At 31.8% G+C, this 17,010-nt stretch overlaps 1 protein-coding gene across 4 annotated transcripts in view; it reads right to left on the minus strand.

The window, feature by feature from the left end:
* The window catches only part of LOC119610081 (GATA-binding factor A), a 76,609-nt gene that overhangs the window by 10,537 nt on the left and 49,062 nt on the right, over window positions 1–17,010 (minus strand). Inside the window, exon 1 of one of the 4 annotated variants that reach the window (XM_037965175.1) lies at window positions 16,755–16,769. The exons of the other annotated variants lie outside the window; for them this stretch is intronic. The gene's annotated coding sequence lies outside the window, so the exon portion shown is untranslated. Of the gene's footprint in view, window positions 1–16,754; window positions 16,770–17,010 lie in introns of those variants that run through there. 4 annotated transcript variants of the gene reach the window in all.

The following is a 17,010-nucleotide window of genomic DNA, read 5'->3' on the forward strand; positions in this document are numbered from 1 at the left end:
TTTGTTTTTGTGTGTGTGTGTGTGTGTAGTATTGAAATAATATCCTGTATATTTAAGATCAAGTGAGTCGTCTGTCTGTGGTGTTAGTCTGTCCCTGAGGCTTTGTTTTTGTATCGATTACTCTTTTGAAGAGATCACTCTGTTTATGGTCAGTGTCAGGGTAGAGGAAAGGCAATTGTGTGGTTATGTGGGAGCTTTTAAAAGCACTAAAATGTAAATTGAAGATTTTTGAACGATTAAATGGGTTTTAAATAAAAAAAACTGTTCCGATCGTCAAAATGTACCTAAATCCCTAATCGGCAAAGAGCTTTGTTAAGAGCCTTCTTGCACTCTTAATTTCACACGCTTGCATGCTTACACATGTATAAAAAACGTTAAAAACCTGTAAGACAACTTATTTTTTGCTCTCTGCCGATGTATGATCTAAATCGATATAGAGTTTAAGTTTAAAAAAGATTTTTATAATCTTTGAATTGGACTCATTCCAGCACAATACCCGAATCAATGTAGTTTCAAATTTAAATCATGGAATAGTTTCAGAAGATATTTATACTAAAACATTTCAAAATTCCTTAAAGAAAAAAACGCTAAATTAGCCTTTTTCTGATGACAAATTATTATTGAAAATGAGATTCGTTCTTTTTTTTTTCTCCCCAAGATGCCTTTAAGATTTAAATTGATTTTTTATTGCTGTTTGTTTAATTTCTTTTATGAGTTTGTCTTTTTTTCAATCTCTTTCATCTTTAGCTCATTTTCAATCCTTTTATTCTTTTTTTCGTTTTTTTCTCAACACTCGTCCACCTTTATTAGTTTGATGACAAGATTTTTGTTTTGAGTTAATGTTGCCTAAAAATGCTTTTGAAATTAACCGATCATGAGGGAAAAATATAAACGATCATTTCAAAAAAAAAAAAAAAAATATTTCAAGCTTGTTAAAAAAAACGTGTGGCGTTTATAAAATAAAAAAAAAACGTGTGATCAAATAGCAGTGATTTTTCACAAAAAATGTATTTCAAAATATTTGCATATTTAGTTTCATACTTGAAATAACACACAGAAAACTGGTTCAAAATGCAGTGTGATCAAAATGTTTTAACCGCTCATTATAAATTGGGTTTATGGAAATTCTTTGCCGTCGGAAGTTTTGAAAAAAAAGTTGAAATTAAGGAATTTTTGAAAATTTTTATTACATTAATAACTAAAATGTTAGAGGAACTTGCGAAAAGCTTTTTTAGGCACCAAGCTTTTTTTTTAACAATTTGAACTTTAGTCGTTATTAAAAATCTATGTCTGTTTTAGATATAGGAAATTTATTCATTGTTTTTTAATTTAATTTATTTTTTCTCTTTTTTTTATAATTTTTGCAAAAACAACAATAATTACATTTCCTTTTGAAAGTTTATACTGATTGATTGATTGAATGTTAATGAAGTGTTAATTAGTTTAATAAAAAGTTGAAATGATTGAGAGTGTTATTAAACAAAGTGGATTGAATAAAAAAACATTAGCATTTTGCAATGACTTTCATTTGCCTCTACATTAAAATGAATTTGATTATTTAAGACAAATACATTAATTGTTTGTGGTAACTAAAAATTTATGTGATTGTAAACAATTTTTGATATATAGATTTCGTATCTATCACCGATTGCTTGCCGAAGCTTATGGTAAATGTTTTCTATTGGTTCCATCAAAAACGGAAGACCCAGGCCAACCAAAATCGTTTGAAAACCAAGAATTCAAGGCATTACTTCTTGAAAAGTTGTTGTCACACTTATTGGCTATATTTGCAAAATTATTCGGAACTACTCAAGAAATGTTTGACACATTATTTGTGATTGAAAATATATCCGTTATGATAACACTAAGCATAAGAGATCGTATGTGAAGTGCGGCAACCAGCCGAATCGACACCAAAGCTCATGATAACTGGTTCTTCGCACCCGAACGACTCATAGTTTAAAGAACAACGACCAAGGATTGTCTACTCAGAAACACTGACTTTACAAGTGATGCTGCTTCAACACCAAAACCAATAATCGTTGATGTTAAGGTTATAGCTATTATGAGTTATCTGATATCTGGCCAGATCATCACAGGAAACCTATACCGTATGCAACTGATTCCTATGAACTAAGTACTAGCCGAAAAACGGCCAGACTGATGTTGCAATACCTGTGAAAAACTATCTAGAAAGAAGTGGTAGGGTAGTTTTTCCTCAGCCGCCTTATAGTACCGAACTTGTCCCTGCCGTCTACTATTTGTTTCGATCAATGCACAAGGCTCTATCCCAGATAAGCTACACTTCAGATCAGGGTATCTGAAAATTTCCCGGAAAAGTATTCTCAAAAATGTATATTTGAGAATGTCCTTGGTTTTAAATCATTTCCCCTTTTCAGATTTAAAGCAAATTCTTAACATTAACACTGAAAGAATAGAATAAATAAATCGATAACTGATTAGTGAAGGTCTGGAGGCATAGGCTTAAAGATTTAAGGCAGTTATCGGTAAAAAGCTCTCATATAAGATGTATTGCTTTCATATACATATGGATATGTGTGTATGTAAACTCATACATGTATAAAAATAGAATAAATCTCGTTCGTCATTTCCTGATTTAAGAAAACAAATTCAGATTGCTTTTCCTTAATACATATTTTTAGAAAATAAATATTACAAAAGTGGAGGGGTGGGACCATATTTGTTTGACAAATATACATATATTAAAGCAATTAGTATAATTTGTTAGATACACTAATATACATACTAATGTTTTATTATAAATATTCATCTAAATTTTTAAGTTAGATATTTGTGAAACTTTAAAAGCAATCATTTTAAACACTGCACATTTCCAATGCAACATCTAAATACGGAACCATAAACATTAAACCTTGACCTAGGCTATACTAATACTAATTAAATATATTTATATTCGAGAGAAAAAGTTTGCTGCTTTCTGGTTTCTGTGACCACATTGGTTTCATAATAGTCCAAGAGTAAAAACAAGATTTTTTTTATATTAAATAGCACTTTAAAATATTTCTACACTTTTTATATTTTTTTTTCAATATTTTCTGCAATTGAAATTTTTCTTTTTTTTTTAAAGGGCCATCTGTTTTTTCTTTCTTTTGGTTTTTATATGAGTAATTTTTATTTTAAATACAATTTACGCTTTAATTTCATACATCATCGTTTTTATATTAATGGATAAGATAATAGAAATAATAAAATGTATTAAATCGTATATGGAAATTTTGTTGGATAATTGAAAATTGAAGAAAAATCCAAAAAAAAAAAAAACACAAATATTTCAAGGGTTTAATATTTAACGAATTTATTTAAAAGTGAATTTATTTTGAATAAGTAATTAAAGCAAAATTTAAAAAATTTTATTATTTCTGGGAAATAATTTGTTTTTTTTTAGCAATTACGTCTATGGTAATGAGAAATTAAAATTTACAGATTTGTTTTAAAATTACACCATTTCCAGTGAAAGGAAATAATGGTTTCAAACAGACTATAGATTAGAGTATAGACAAGACTTTAAACTAGACTAGACTCTACACCAGACTATAGACTAGACTCTAAACTAGACTATAAACTATAGACTAGAATATATACTAGACTATAGACCAGACCATAGACTAGATTATAGACTAGACTATAGACTAGACTAAAGACTAGACTATAGACTAGACTATAGACTAGACTATAGACTAGACTATAGACTAGACTATAGACTAGACTATAGACTAGACTATAGACTAGACTATAGACTAGACTAGACTAGACTATAGTCTAGACTATAGACTAGACTATAGACTAGACTATAGACTAGACTATAGACTAGACTATAGACTAGACTATAGACTAGACTATAGACTAGACTATAGACTAGACTATAGACTAGACTAGACTAGACTAGACTATAGTCTAGACTATAGACTAGACTATAGACTAGACTAGAACTAGACTATAGACTAGACTATAGACTAGACCTATAGACTAGACTATAGACTAGATAGACTAGACTATAGAGAGCTAGACTAGACTTAGACTAGACTAGACTATAGACTAGACTATAGACTAGACTAGACTAGACTATAGACTAGACTAGACTATAGACTAGACTACTATAGACTAGACTATAGACTAGACTATAGACTAGACTATAGACCTAGACTATAGACTAGATATAGAATAGACTATAGACTAGACTATAGACTAGACTAGAGACTAGACTATAGACTAGACTATAGACTAGACTATAGACTTACTGACTATAGACTAGACTATAGACTAGACTATACCTACTAGACTATGACTAGACTATAGACTAGACTATAGATCTAGACTATATAGAACTAGACTATAGACTAGACTATAGACTAGACTATAGACTAGACTATAGACTAGACTATAGACTAGACTATAGACTAGACTATAGACTAGACTATAGACTAGACTATAGACTAGACTATAGACTAGACTATAGACTAGACTATAGACTACTATAGACTAGACTATAGACTAGACTATAGACTAGACTATAGACTAGACTATAGACTAGACTATAGACTAGACTATAGACTAGACTATAGACTAGACTATAGACTAGACTATAGACTAGACTATAGACTAGACTATAGACTAGACTATAGACTAGACTATAGACTAGACTATAGACTAGACTATAGACTAGACTATAGACTAGACTATAGACTAGACTATAGACTAGACTATAGACTAGACTATAGACTAGACTATAGACTAGACTATAGACTAGACTATAGACTAGACTATAGACTAGACTATAGACTAGACTATAGACTAGACTATAGACTAGACTATAGACTAGACTATAGACTAGACTATAGACTAGACTATAGACTAGACTATAGACTAGACTATAGACTAGACTATAGACTAGACTATAGACTAGACTATAGACTAGACTATAGACTAGACTATAGACTAGACTATAGACTAGACTATAGACTAGACTATAGACTAGACTATAGACTAGACTATAGACTAGACTATAGACTAGACTAGACTATAGACTAGACCAGAACTGCGTATTTAACCATAGATTACAAAGAGACAGTCAGAAAGCTAGTCTAAAGGATTCAATGAACTGCAATGAAGATGTTTGCTTTTGTTTGCCTGGTCCACTTTATAGATTTCTTGAGGACTGTAAAGTGACACCGACTGCGCTCTCGCTTACACAGGGGATACTAAACTTACGACTGTCTTCACTCTTGTTTACAAGGAGTACATTTGTGACGAAAGGCGAATTAGATACAACTACATAGGTCGCTCTAATTCGTTTATCTATCGTCAAGCCATAGATTATGAAAAGACTGTCAGAAGGCTAAGTAGTCCAACGGAGTCAATGCACGGTAATGAATATTTTTACATAAGGTTTCTATGGATTACTTGGGGACTGTAAAGTGACGAGTGTCCCCGCTCTCCTTTACACAGGGGACACTAAAGTGACGACTGTTTTTACTCTCGTTTACAAAGGGTACATTAGTGATGAAATATGAATTAGAGGCAAATAGGTGGCTCTAATTCCTATATCTATTCTCACTGCATAGATTACAAAGAGACAGTCAGAAAGATAGTCCAACGGTGTCAATGCACGGCAATAAACATTTGTGCTTAAGTAGGTTTTTTAAATGACCACTCTTTGGATGACTTGGGGACCCTAAAGTGACGACAATCTTCACTCTCGTTTACAAAGAGTACATTCGTGATGAAAGACGAATTAGAGTGGATATATGGACTCTTTGTTAGACTGCTAGGTACCTGTTGTTGATGTTTACTTTGCATTTGCATGCAATGACAAAAATTCTGATGTTTTATATTTTTTTTTTATATTTTCATGAGTTGTTTCGGAATCGTGCTTATATCTTCGTTATTTATGGACCGATTTTGTTGATATTAAATAGCAAACTTATCGAAATCATGTCTAATAGAATTTTTTGGGGTGATATGGAAGATCTGGGGTCTTCAGACATGCAGATGGATGGACATACATCGCTTAATCGACTTCGTTATTTATAAGGATTCAGAATGTACACACAGGGAAAAAGAAATATACACGTCTGGTACCAAATTGACACCAAACTGTTTATAATTATTCAATACCATCCGTTGTCAAAGTATATACATACGTACGACAACACTATATTGACAACATTGCAACAATTCGTTGTCGAAATCTAAATCTTATACACATCCGTTGTCTAAATGTTAACAAACGTGGTAAGCTCACTATTGACAAACAAACCGTTGCCTACAGTGAGTTTACCACGTTTGTTAACATTTAGACAACAGATGTGTATAAAATTTAGATTTCGACAAAGAATTGTTGCAGTGTTGAGAACGATGAGTTGTAAACATTACATAGTGTTGTATATACGTATGTATATACTTTGACAACGGATGTTATTGAAAAATTATAAAATCTTTGGTGTCAATTTGGTACTAGGCGTGTATATTTCTTTTCCCCTCTGTGTATACTTTACAGAGACGCAAAATTATATTGTGGACAACACAGAATGACAAACTTATGTGTATAATCTTCTCACGAACATGAAGATCATAATACTAACTGAAATATATAACATTTTTGGAGTGATTTGGGAAATATTTCGGAAGTTATTTTGAGACTTTTTTCACCACCAGTTCATGTCTTTGTTTTGATTAAGCATAGTACCATTTCGAGTAGCATTTGCTAAACAAAATTTCCTATTTCGAAAATTTTCTATAATTTTTGTTAACAACATTTTCACATTTTTTCCGACTTATAAATACTTTTGGAGATTTTTCATTAAAAATTTAATTTCAAATATCGTTTTTAAATATTTAAAAAATTTTTTAATATAATTTTCAAATTAAAACTTTAGTTTTTGTTTAATTTTTCTTTGTAGGTTCTTTTAGTTAAATAAATAATCGAAATTTTAAACACTTACTTCACCGTCGCTTAATAGAATTCCCATTTTATATTTCGTTTTAATTATTTCACTTTTCGTTTGTTTAATTAATTTTAATCAATTCTGTATGTTGTTTTTATTATTTTTGTTCACTTTAAAGAATTTTATTTTATTATTTGTTTAATACTATTTTTTTTTAATTTAAACAATACACTTTTAATTTGTTGCCAAACAAATTATTTATTTGAATTTTTTTTTGTGATGAATATTTATAAAACCATTATAAATAGTTTAATATTATTATTTTTTTTATAATTAAGATCTCATGGCAAAATAAACAATAACAAATATAGTTAATATTGAAAACGCGTTTTCTCTACTACTTTAAAAATTTATTGTAGTTGAAATACGTTATAGAGTTTTAAATTTAGATACGTATCATTTCGTGTGGATGTAGATAGATGGATTTTGAACTGTATTCCTTGAGGCCAGTTAAGATACTAAATAATATCAAAAAAACTTGTCAAAGTAAACACACAAACTTAAGCAGCAATATTCAGGCATCCAACCAGTCAGTCAGCCAGCCAACAGAGTGAAGTCAGGCTATGTAGGTAAAAAAGCCGGTATTACAGACTACAACAACATTAAATAAACAACAAACACTATACAACTACTGCAACAAACACTAACAACAATAGCATACTCAAATCCAACTCAATACTACCACAAGAGCTCAGAAGTCAAAATGTTGTTGTTGTTCTTAAGTCAACATAAAAAGTCAATTTTCATCAATGAAACCCAAAACTGAAAACCCTTATAAATACACTAAAATCTTCTATATAAAACATCATTGGTGAGAGAGTGTTTATTATGTTAGAAGAGTGAGTGTAAGAATTTTCTTTTAGAGTTTTAGATGTTAAAAAGAGATAGAATATTTTTTTTGGTGTAAGTAGTAGTATTCAAAAGAAAAGGGATACACAATTTTTACAAAAATTTTCAAGTGGTAATAGAGAAATACATACAGGTAATCTAGACCAATAACAGCAACAATATCAATAATAACACTACTTCAAATCTTAAAACTCTACTCAAACACTTAAGACGAGGAAGTAAATGGATTCATATAGATGTTGTAGTAATATTTGAAATTGGTACAATTGTACTTTATTTTGTACAATTTAAAACGGAAGCAATGTAATCGAAAACGTTTCAAATACTAGGCGTATACGGATTTTTGTAATGGTGGGGATTTAACTGGTGAATGAGAATTTCACAATTTGCCGAGTTCATTGAAATTGCAAAAGAACTTTGGCATATGCTATATTTGAAGGGATTTCCATTAAGTTCGTTTTTGACATTTTAAGAATAGGGGTGCGGCATTTAATCATGGAAAGATATACGCTTCAAGATCGTTATATTGTTAAAAACTCTTTACGACAATATCGGTTTACGAAACCATAAACAAATACATCTTTAGATTTCTTTGGGGTACCATTAAATCGATTAAAATTGGCCTAGTCTAGTCTATAGTCTAGTCTATAGTCTAGTCTATAGTCTAATCTATAGTCTAGTCTATAGTCTAATCTATAGTCTAGTCTATAGTCTAGTCTATAGTCTAGTCTAGTCTATAGTCTAGTCTATAGTCTAATCTATAGTCTAGTCTATAGTCTAATCTATAGTCTAGTCTATAGTCTAGTCTATAGTCTAGTCTATAGTCTAGTCTATAGTCTAGTCTATAGTCTAGTCTATAGTCTAGTCTATATTCTAGTCTATAGTCTAGTCTATAGTCTAGTCTATAGTCTAGTCTATAGTCTAGTCTATATTCTAGTCTATATTCTAGTCTATAGTCTAGTCTATAGTCTAGGCTATAGTCTAGTCTATAGTCTAGTCTATAGTCTAGTCTATAGTCTAGTCTATAGTTTAGTCTATAGTCTAGTCTATAGTCTAGGCTATAGTCTAGTCTAGTCTAGTCTAGTCTAGTCTATATTCTAGTCTATAGTCTAGTCTATAGTCTAGTCTATAGTCTAGTCTATAGTCTAGTCTATAGTCTAGTCTATAGTCTAGTCTATAGTCTAGTCTATAGTCTAGTCTATAGTCTGGTCTATAGTCTAGTCTATAGTCTAGTCTATAGTCTAGTCTATAGTCTAATCGATAGACTAGTCTATAGTCTAGTCTATAGTCTAATCTATAGTCTAGTCTATAGTCTAATCTATGTCCTTGTCTATAGTCCAGTCTATAGTCTAGTCTATAGTCTAATCTATAGTCTAGTCTATAGTCTAATCTATAGTCTAGTCTATAGTCTAGTCTATAGTCTAGTCTATAGTCTAATCTATATTCTAATCTATAGTCTAGTCTATAGTCTAGTCTATAGTCTAATCTATAGTCCTAGTATATAGTCTAGTCTATATTTAGTCTATAGTCTAGTCTATAGTCTAGTCTATAGTCTAGTCTATAGTCTAGTCTATAGTCCTAGTCTATAGTCTAGTCTATAGTCTAGTCTATAGTCTAGTCTATAGTCTAGTCTATAGTCTAGTCTATAGTCTAGTCTTAGTCATAGTCTAGTCTATAGTCTAGTCTATAGTCTAGTCTATAGTCTAGTCTATAGTCTAGTCTATAGTCTAGTCTATAGTCTAGTCTATAGTCTAGTCTATAGTCTAGTCTATAGTCTAGTCTATAGTCTAGTCTATAGTCTAGTCTATAGTCTAGTCTATAGTCTAGTCTATAGTCTAGTCTATAGTCTAGTCTATAGTCTAGTCTATAGTCTAGTCTATAGTCTAGTCTATAGTCTAGTCTATAGTCTAGTCTATAGTCTAGTCTATAGTCTAGTCTATAGTCTAGTCTATAGTCTAGTCTATAGTCTAGTCTATAGTCTAGTCTATAGTCTAGTCTATCTAGTCTTACTTCTTTAATCTGAATGTTTTGCAACTGAAAAGCACCGATTGGTTTCAACGTTTGAGAGATGATTTGTGTTTTAGAAGTGGTGAGTTTGGCACGAAGACAAAGGTCGTTCAGTCTTGCTAAAAAAGATTGAGGATAAAAGGATTGTTGTAAAACTCAACAAAAGCTTGTTAAATCATTGGGAGCTTTTTAAGCAGTGTTTCCAAAAGTTTACGTTCAGCGAAATTTACCCAAATGTAAGAAATTGGACACAATTTTTGCACCAATTCATTACTTGCGATGAAAAGTGGATTAATTGCTTTTTTCCACAGCAATGGCATTAACGAAATGTTCTGCACTTGGTGGGACCAAAAGGCCAGAACATCACAGGGAACCCATACCGAATTCAACGAATTCCTTGGAAGCAATCAATGGCTTAAAAGCACCTAGAATATGGGGCATGAAAGCCTCATATTCCATCAACATTTCATGCTTAGAAGTAGTTGGGAAGTTTTGCCTCACCCCTTTAAACCTTGGCCCGTCCAACTAATACTTATTTTGATCGATGCATAACGCACTCCCTGGGATACGCTTCACTTCAGAATAGGATATCCGAAATTGGCTTGATTCGTTCTTGGCCTCGAAAGTTGAGTAGTTCTTTTGGCGCCGAACTCGTATGTTGCTCAGGAATCTTGGAATCCTTACTTTCAGATGGAAAAGCATAATATTGATGAGCTTTCTAAATACAACTCTGGTATCTAGAAAAAATACTTCAGCAATTTAAAAATTGATCTTGCCCGAGTAAATTTACTTATTTATATTAAGAAATACCCGTTAAAGGCTCTAATAGGAACATTATTTCTTGTAACATAAACATTTTGGTACAATTAAGCCTGTAAAAGTATTAACTTGTACAATTTATGGTACTATTTCGATTTTGCATCTCTAATAGATATATGAACTTTTTTCTTCCGGCTCTTTCTCGCTCTTTACATTGTCATACACGTTGCATATTTTGTAGGCGATGACAAAAAATTAGGCAATTTACAAGTAATCCTCAATAGATTTCCTCTACACTTATAACAACAAGACAAAAACAAAAATAAATCCACTTAAATCTTTTTAATCCTGCACATTGAAACAGGTTTCTATTGAGTTTTTGTTATGGATATTATATTGTTTTCAAAGTCCACTTAATGATTTTATATTTGAAAACAAATTTTGTTTGACATTTGTTGTTGTTATTGTTTTCCAAGTAGATGGCACTTAAGCCACTTCTAAATCGTGTGGGTTTGAGGATCATAATGAAGAAACACAACAATAGATAGTTATTTAAGAAAATACAACAACAAAAACATGGCAAATGAAAGGTATGAAAAGTAGGTTGATCCCTTCTGAAATTGAAAATGTAAACAAGAGAAAATATTTATGTAAGTAGTTGGTGTGTGGAAAGAAATTTCTATTAAAGGAGTTATAGTCATCATTACACTCACTCAGTTTTTCGGTGCTTTAAAAACGGCGTTTTTTTTTTTGTAAGAGCAATTTTAAAAATGAAATAAAACAAGTAAGAAATTATAGTCGGGCGAGGCCGACCATATAATACCCTTTGACAAAAATATAATTTGATTTAGTTGCCATAATAAAGCATTTAAGTTGAATTGTACCTTGCCTTAGATATACATACTTAAGCCGTTTATTGTTGAATAAAATTGTGAACATTTAAGTGAAATTTTGATGGGGGCTTTTCATAGGGGCTAGGGTCATATGAGAACCTATTATTATAGAATTCGTGAGGGTCATCAAGTCTTGTATACAACTTGGTTTTTGCATCGAGATATGAGTATATTAAACATAATTATGAACTTAAAAGCCCTATTCGGCGGGTTCAGTTGTATGGGGGCTAGGTGAAATAATGGACCGATGTAAACCATTTTCAACAGGCTTCGTCTACGATACCACAAAAGATCATGTGCCAAATTTCATTGAATTATCTCCAAAATTGCGACCTGTAGTTTGATTACAAGGTTTCAAAAGCCCTATTCGGGGGTTCAGTTGTATGGGGGCTAGGTGAAATAATGGACCGATGTTAACCATTTTCAATAGGCTTCGTCCCTGCGACAATAGAAGATCATGTACCAAATTTCATTGAATTATCTTCAAAATTGCGACCTGTTGTTTGATTACAAGGTTTACATGGACGGACGGACGGACAGACGGACGGACGGAATTAGCTTAATCGACTCAGAAAATGATTCTGAGCCGATTGGTATACTTTAAGGTGGGTATAGGACCAATATTATTGTGCGTTACAAACATCAGCACAAACCCAATATACCCTCCCCTTTAAAGTGGTGTAGGGTATAACAAGAATTTTGTGTAAAATTTTGAATTACAGCTTGAACTTTTGACATAGTTTTAGGCCATACTGTCCTCAATGCCAAATATTAAAATATTTAAATACAAATATATATTATTTTCATTCCTTCTAAATTTCACACAATCGAAATCGATACATGGCGCTACATGTATTTTCACAAAGTATCAAATGATATCATTATCTGCCCCCTTTCCAATCATACACACATCTCTCTTCACTACCACCTCACACGCTGGCCTGACTTTCTTTGTTTGTTTGTTTCGTTCGGTTGGATTGGATCTTCTTTTTTTCTTTTATTATATTTATTTAACAATTTCCAAGAAAACGCGTGCTACTTTTTGTTTACTCTTCATCAAAGTCTGTCTTTGTTTGCTTCTGTTCTCGTTTGATCGTATCATCAAAATCATCTTCATTATGATCAACGTGTTGCGATGCTGTGGTGCTGATGACGATCACTGATGATACGATCAAGTGTGGAAGATATCATTATTGTTTCTGACCATAATGAAATAAATAAATAACAACAAAAACAACAATAAGAAGAAATGGAAACTGTAAATAAATATCCATTAACTCAGCTGGATATATTACACTTTATTTTTTATAGTTTTTATTGGGGTTTTTTGTTGCTTAAATGAATTATTGCTGGTTATAAATTGTTTTTTAATAAGGAGGTGTTTTAAAAATTTAATAAATATAACAAAGAAGATATTTATGTCCAAGATGGTGCATATTAAATAAATGTTGCACTATGTGGAAGTTAATGGCTTTAGAATTTTGAAGTCGTTTAATCTTTTGTAAGGTTGTGGAGATTCGAAATTTGTTTTATTTTAACGCATAATAAGAAATTGCTATATGTGAGTCATAGTCACTTCCTTTTACAACCACGCCTCTGATAAGTCGGCAACAGCACCTACACAGAGGGAAAAAGAAAAAAACACGCCTGGTACCAAATTGACACCAAAGAGTTTATAATTTTTCAATAACATCCGTTGTCAAAGTATATACATACGTACGACAATACTATGTAACGCAAAGTTGTCAACATTGCAACAATTCGTTGACGAAATCTAAATTTTATACACATCCGTTGTCTAAATGTTAACAAACGTGGTAAGCTCACTATAGGCAACGGATTGTTTGTCAATGGTGAGCTTACCACGTTTTTTAACATTTAGACAACGGATGTATATAAAATTTAGATTTCGACAACGAATTGTTGAAATGTTGTCAACATTACATAGTGTGTATACTTTGACAACAGATGGTGTTGAAAAATTATAAACAGTTTGGTGTCAATTTGGTACCAGGCGTGTATATTTCTTTTTCCCTCTGTGTAGAGGTGTATTCGGTAGTCCAAAACACGAATACATTAAATAAGCCGAGGACTTCATTCTTACTCACAGAGAACACATTTTGTGTAAATCTGGCATGAACAGTGTTTTCCCTGAACATACCTGGACAAGAAAGGAAAATTCAATAGTATCACTTGTATAAGATACTTTTCATCCATCAACATTCAACGCCGTACACTTTTCATTCATCCGACACACTCATAGAGTTAAACTTCCGACATACTAACTCTAGATATACGGACGGGTGAGATCCGTATACCCCTACATTCATCCTGTATCATATACACTTAACAGCAACTCATTTACAACGCTAAGTCCCACTGTCACTCCTCTGTGGGATATCTGTTGACTTCGTGCATCAGTCCTTTAACCGATATTCTCTTTCCGTGGATTTTAACCAAAGCCACTACGTGGATCCCAAAGGAACCTCAATCAACTGACCAGCCAGGACAACGTCCTGCGGGCAACTGGCCACACGTAGTACCAGATTATGGGGATCTCTGGTTCGACCCCATGTCAAGGACGAGAATACATTCGATCATCACCAGTTTATTATCCCGGCAGACTAGAGGTATTGCTAGCACCTCTTTTCCCAGGGATTGCAATCACACAAAGATGGGGTCTTTCATCAAGGTAAAATTCTCCCGGGCGGACTATTCAATTAATATCGGGATTGCTTCCATTCGTTCTCCCCTCGTATGGGTAATATTTTTGTGGCATTCATTATCCTTCTATACATTCGTCAAAATATAGTTGTGACCGTATTTCTGAGTGATCAATTAGTCTGAATTCGTTAGATCATTCACAAACGATTCTAGTATCCTGATGATAGAGAATTTTAAAGAAAAGTCGGTTATAGCATTCTTACAAACGAATACAACGATATAATATCGGATGGTCTTCTCATTTGCATTCACCTTCTGTCCCAACTTAAACGAAGACGTCTCGAGTCGAGTCGAGACAAAAGTTTCAGGACATGTGTTATTTGGAGAAATTCTTGGTGAAATTGTTTGGCAAAGATATATTCATGGGCTCCTGTTTACGGTAGAGTGCATGATCGACATGATCATTAATATAAATTTGTCATAGATTGCTATAGTATAAGCTACCTACTTAGTAGTTACTGCGGAAGTTTATAGACGAAGAAGAGCCCAGATATAAAGATCTTTCATGATCTAAATACTCTCATTTGTGATTCTAATCAAATTTCTAAGAAGTATGCTTTGAATCTGCAGGGAGAACTGGATTCCCAAGATCTTCCAAATATGATAAGCGATCATTATAAGGACCAAATATCATCGTTAGTTAGGGAAAATTGGAATCTATTTTTTAGCTTAAGAGCGATACTTCATTTATATAGAAAAGACAACTAGCGAGAGATTCCTTCTCTATTCTTCATAATACTGAGAAAATCTTAAGCAAGCGAAAGATACTTTCTGTGTATAAATAAGATCTCGAGCTAGCGAAATAATCTATATCTGAATAGAAAAGATCATCAAATAGCGAAATATAGAGAATATCTTGAGCTAGCGATGAATGAATGTACCGAAAATCTTGATGATTATAACGAAAATCTTGAGCTAGCGATATATTATTTCTCTTACGCTATCGATTCTATAAACATTTCACCAATACCCAATAGAGAACATTTTACGAAACAAAAAATCGCACACATTCAAACATTAAATATACCGCCGCACAAAAATATCAATAATCATAATAATTTGTAAGATATCTTGTTCTATCTAATTGTTTTGTCTTGTAATTTAGTATTTTATGGCTCATCGAAAAACGAAACATATAAAAACAACAAAGAAAACAACTAAAAATCAACAAACAAAAAAAATATATATAATGTGAGATGAACACAAATTAATAAAATTACAAGCATTAAAAACCACAACCCGAAATCACAGATGGGTGAAGAAGAAAAAAAAAAAAAACACACGAACGACAACAGCAACAAAATTAAATAAATACTCAAGTCTACAACAAATTAATATTAATTTAAATAAAATACAAATAAAGTAGTCTGGCGCACTTTGCATTAAGGGAAAAAAAGGAAAAATCAACCGAAAAATATATAAGAGCGACTCAAACTACTCTACCCACAAACAAAATCCACTTAAGAAAAAATATAGATACCAATATACTTAGTTACAAACCAAACAAAAAAAATCTATATAAAAAAACCACAAGCAACAACAACAAAAGTCAAAAATCAATAAAAATCGATTCAAGTTTACCGACGCAACAATTCGTTATACATATACATACATACTTATGTATGTATATACAACGATCCATCCAAAATAAAAACCCATATGCAGATACAGGCGATACGTATGTATGTAAGAGTATGCCATCGATATGGGACAAATATATTGATCTTTCTCCACCACATACAAATCAAGATCAAATGGATTTCGTTCAAATGAAAACACCAACCCAACGACAACAACAAAAACAACCAAATAATAATGATGATAATGATTAAAATAATGAAACACTCAAACACAAAATACATATTTCAAATATTTTTCTACTAACGCGATCATATAAAGATTTTCAATCGATACTTGATCGATTTTTCATTTCTCTTAGATTTAGATTCTTTTTTTTTTCTTTGTAGTCTTACACCAAATTGCTGTTAATATTGTAATGATCATTTTTTTTTCCTTCTTCTACTTTTTTTGTTTTCTTGTCTCATTTTTCAGTGATCGCATTAGAAATGAAAAAACAACAATATTTTATATAACATTAGAACAACAACAACAAAATGTCGCATGCCTAACGACTTTTAATAATATGCCGACGCTTAAAACTTGTATTTTTCTGGGGTTTTGTTACTCCAAGTGGCTTAGAAGTATTTAAAGTGATTTTAATCATTCGTTTGTCAAAAAAAAAAAGTATTTAAACCCTTTTATATTTGAACGCCACCGCAACCACCAACATCATCTTTATTTTCATCTGCTTTAAAAATTAATTGTAATCAATAGAAAAAAAGATATAAATTTATTTATTCTTTTTTTTCCTATTCTGTCTGGAGTTTTTATTTGGAGCCAAAACAATTAGTAAAAGTCTATAACTTAGATTAATGACGCGATTAGTTGATAATATGTATCATTTTCAATAAGAAAAGGAAATAAAATGAAGAAAGTATTTCGAGTAATACATTTAGTCAAGATTTTTGGTACTTACTTTTAGTACATATGGTGCTTGTTTTACCCCTCTGAATACGTATTTCGGAAAATAACAACGACCGTTCGTAAGCGGAACCCTTTTTACAAAGTTATCCTTAATGAATTTTACATATTTAAATCAAAAATTATCATGATAAATGTTAAGCACTAGTCTCCCAATTCATCAATAGAACAAAGTACATATCGAGACACAATATTCAAAAAGTGTCAACTAAACTTTTGGCCGAATTGAGTTCCCCATTTCGGGTAAACTT

Source organism: Lucilia sericata, unplaced genomic scaffold, assembly GCF_015586225.1.
Source record: "Lucilia sericata isolate MDLA Ls3-8-SP2 unplaced genomic scaffold, ASM1558622v1 Contig001113F_arrow, whole genome shotgun sequence".
NCBI classification, from domain to species: domain Eukaryota; kingdom Metazoa; phylum Arthropoda; class Insecta; order Diptera; family Calliphoridae; genus Lucilia; species Lucilia sericata.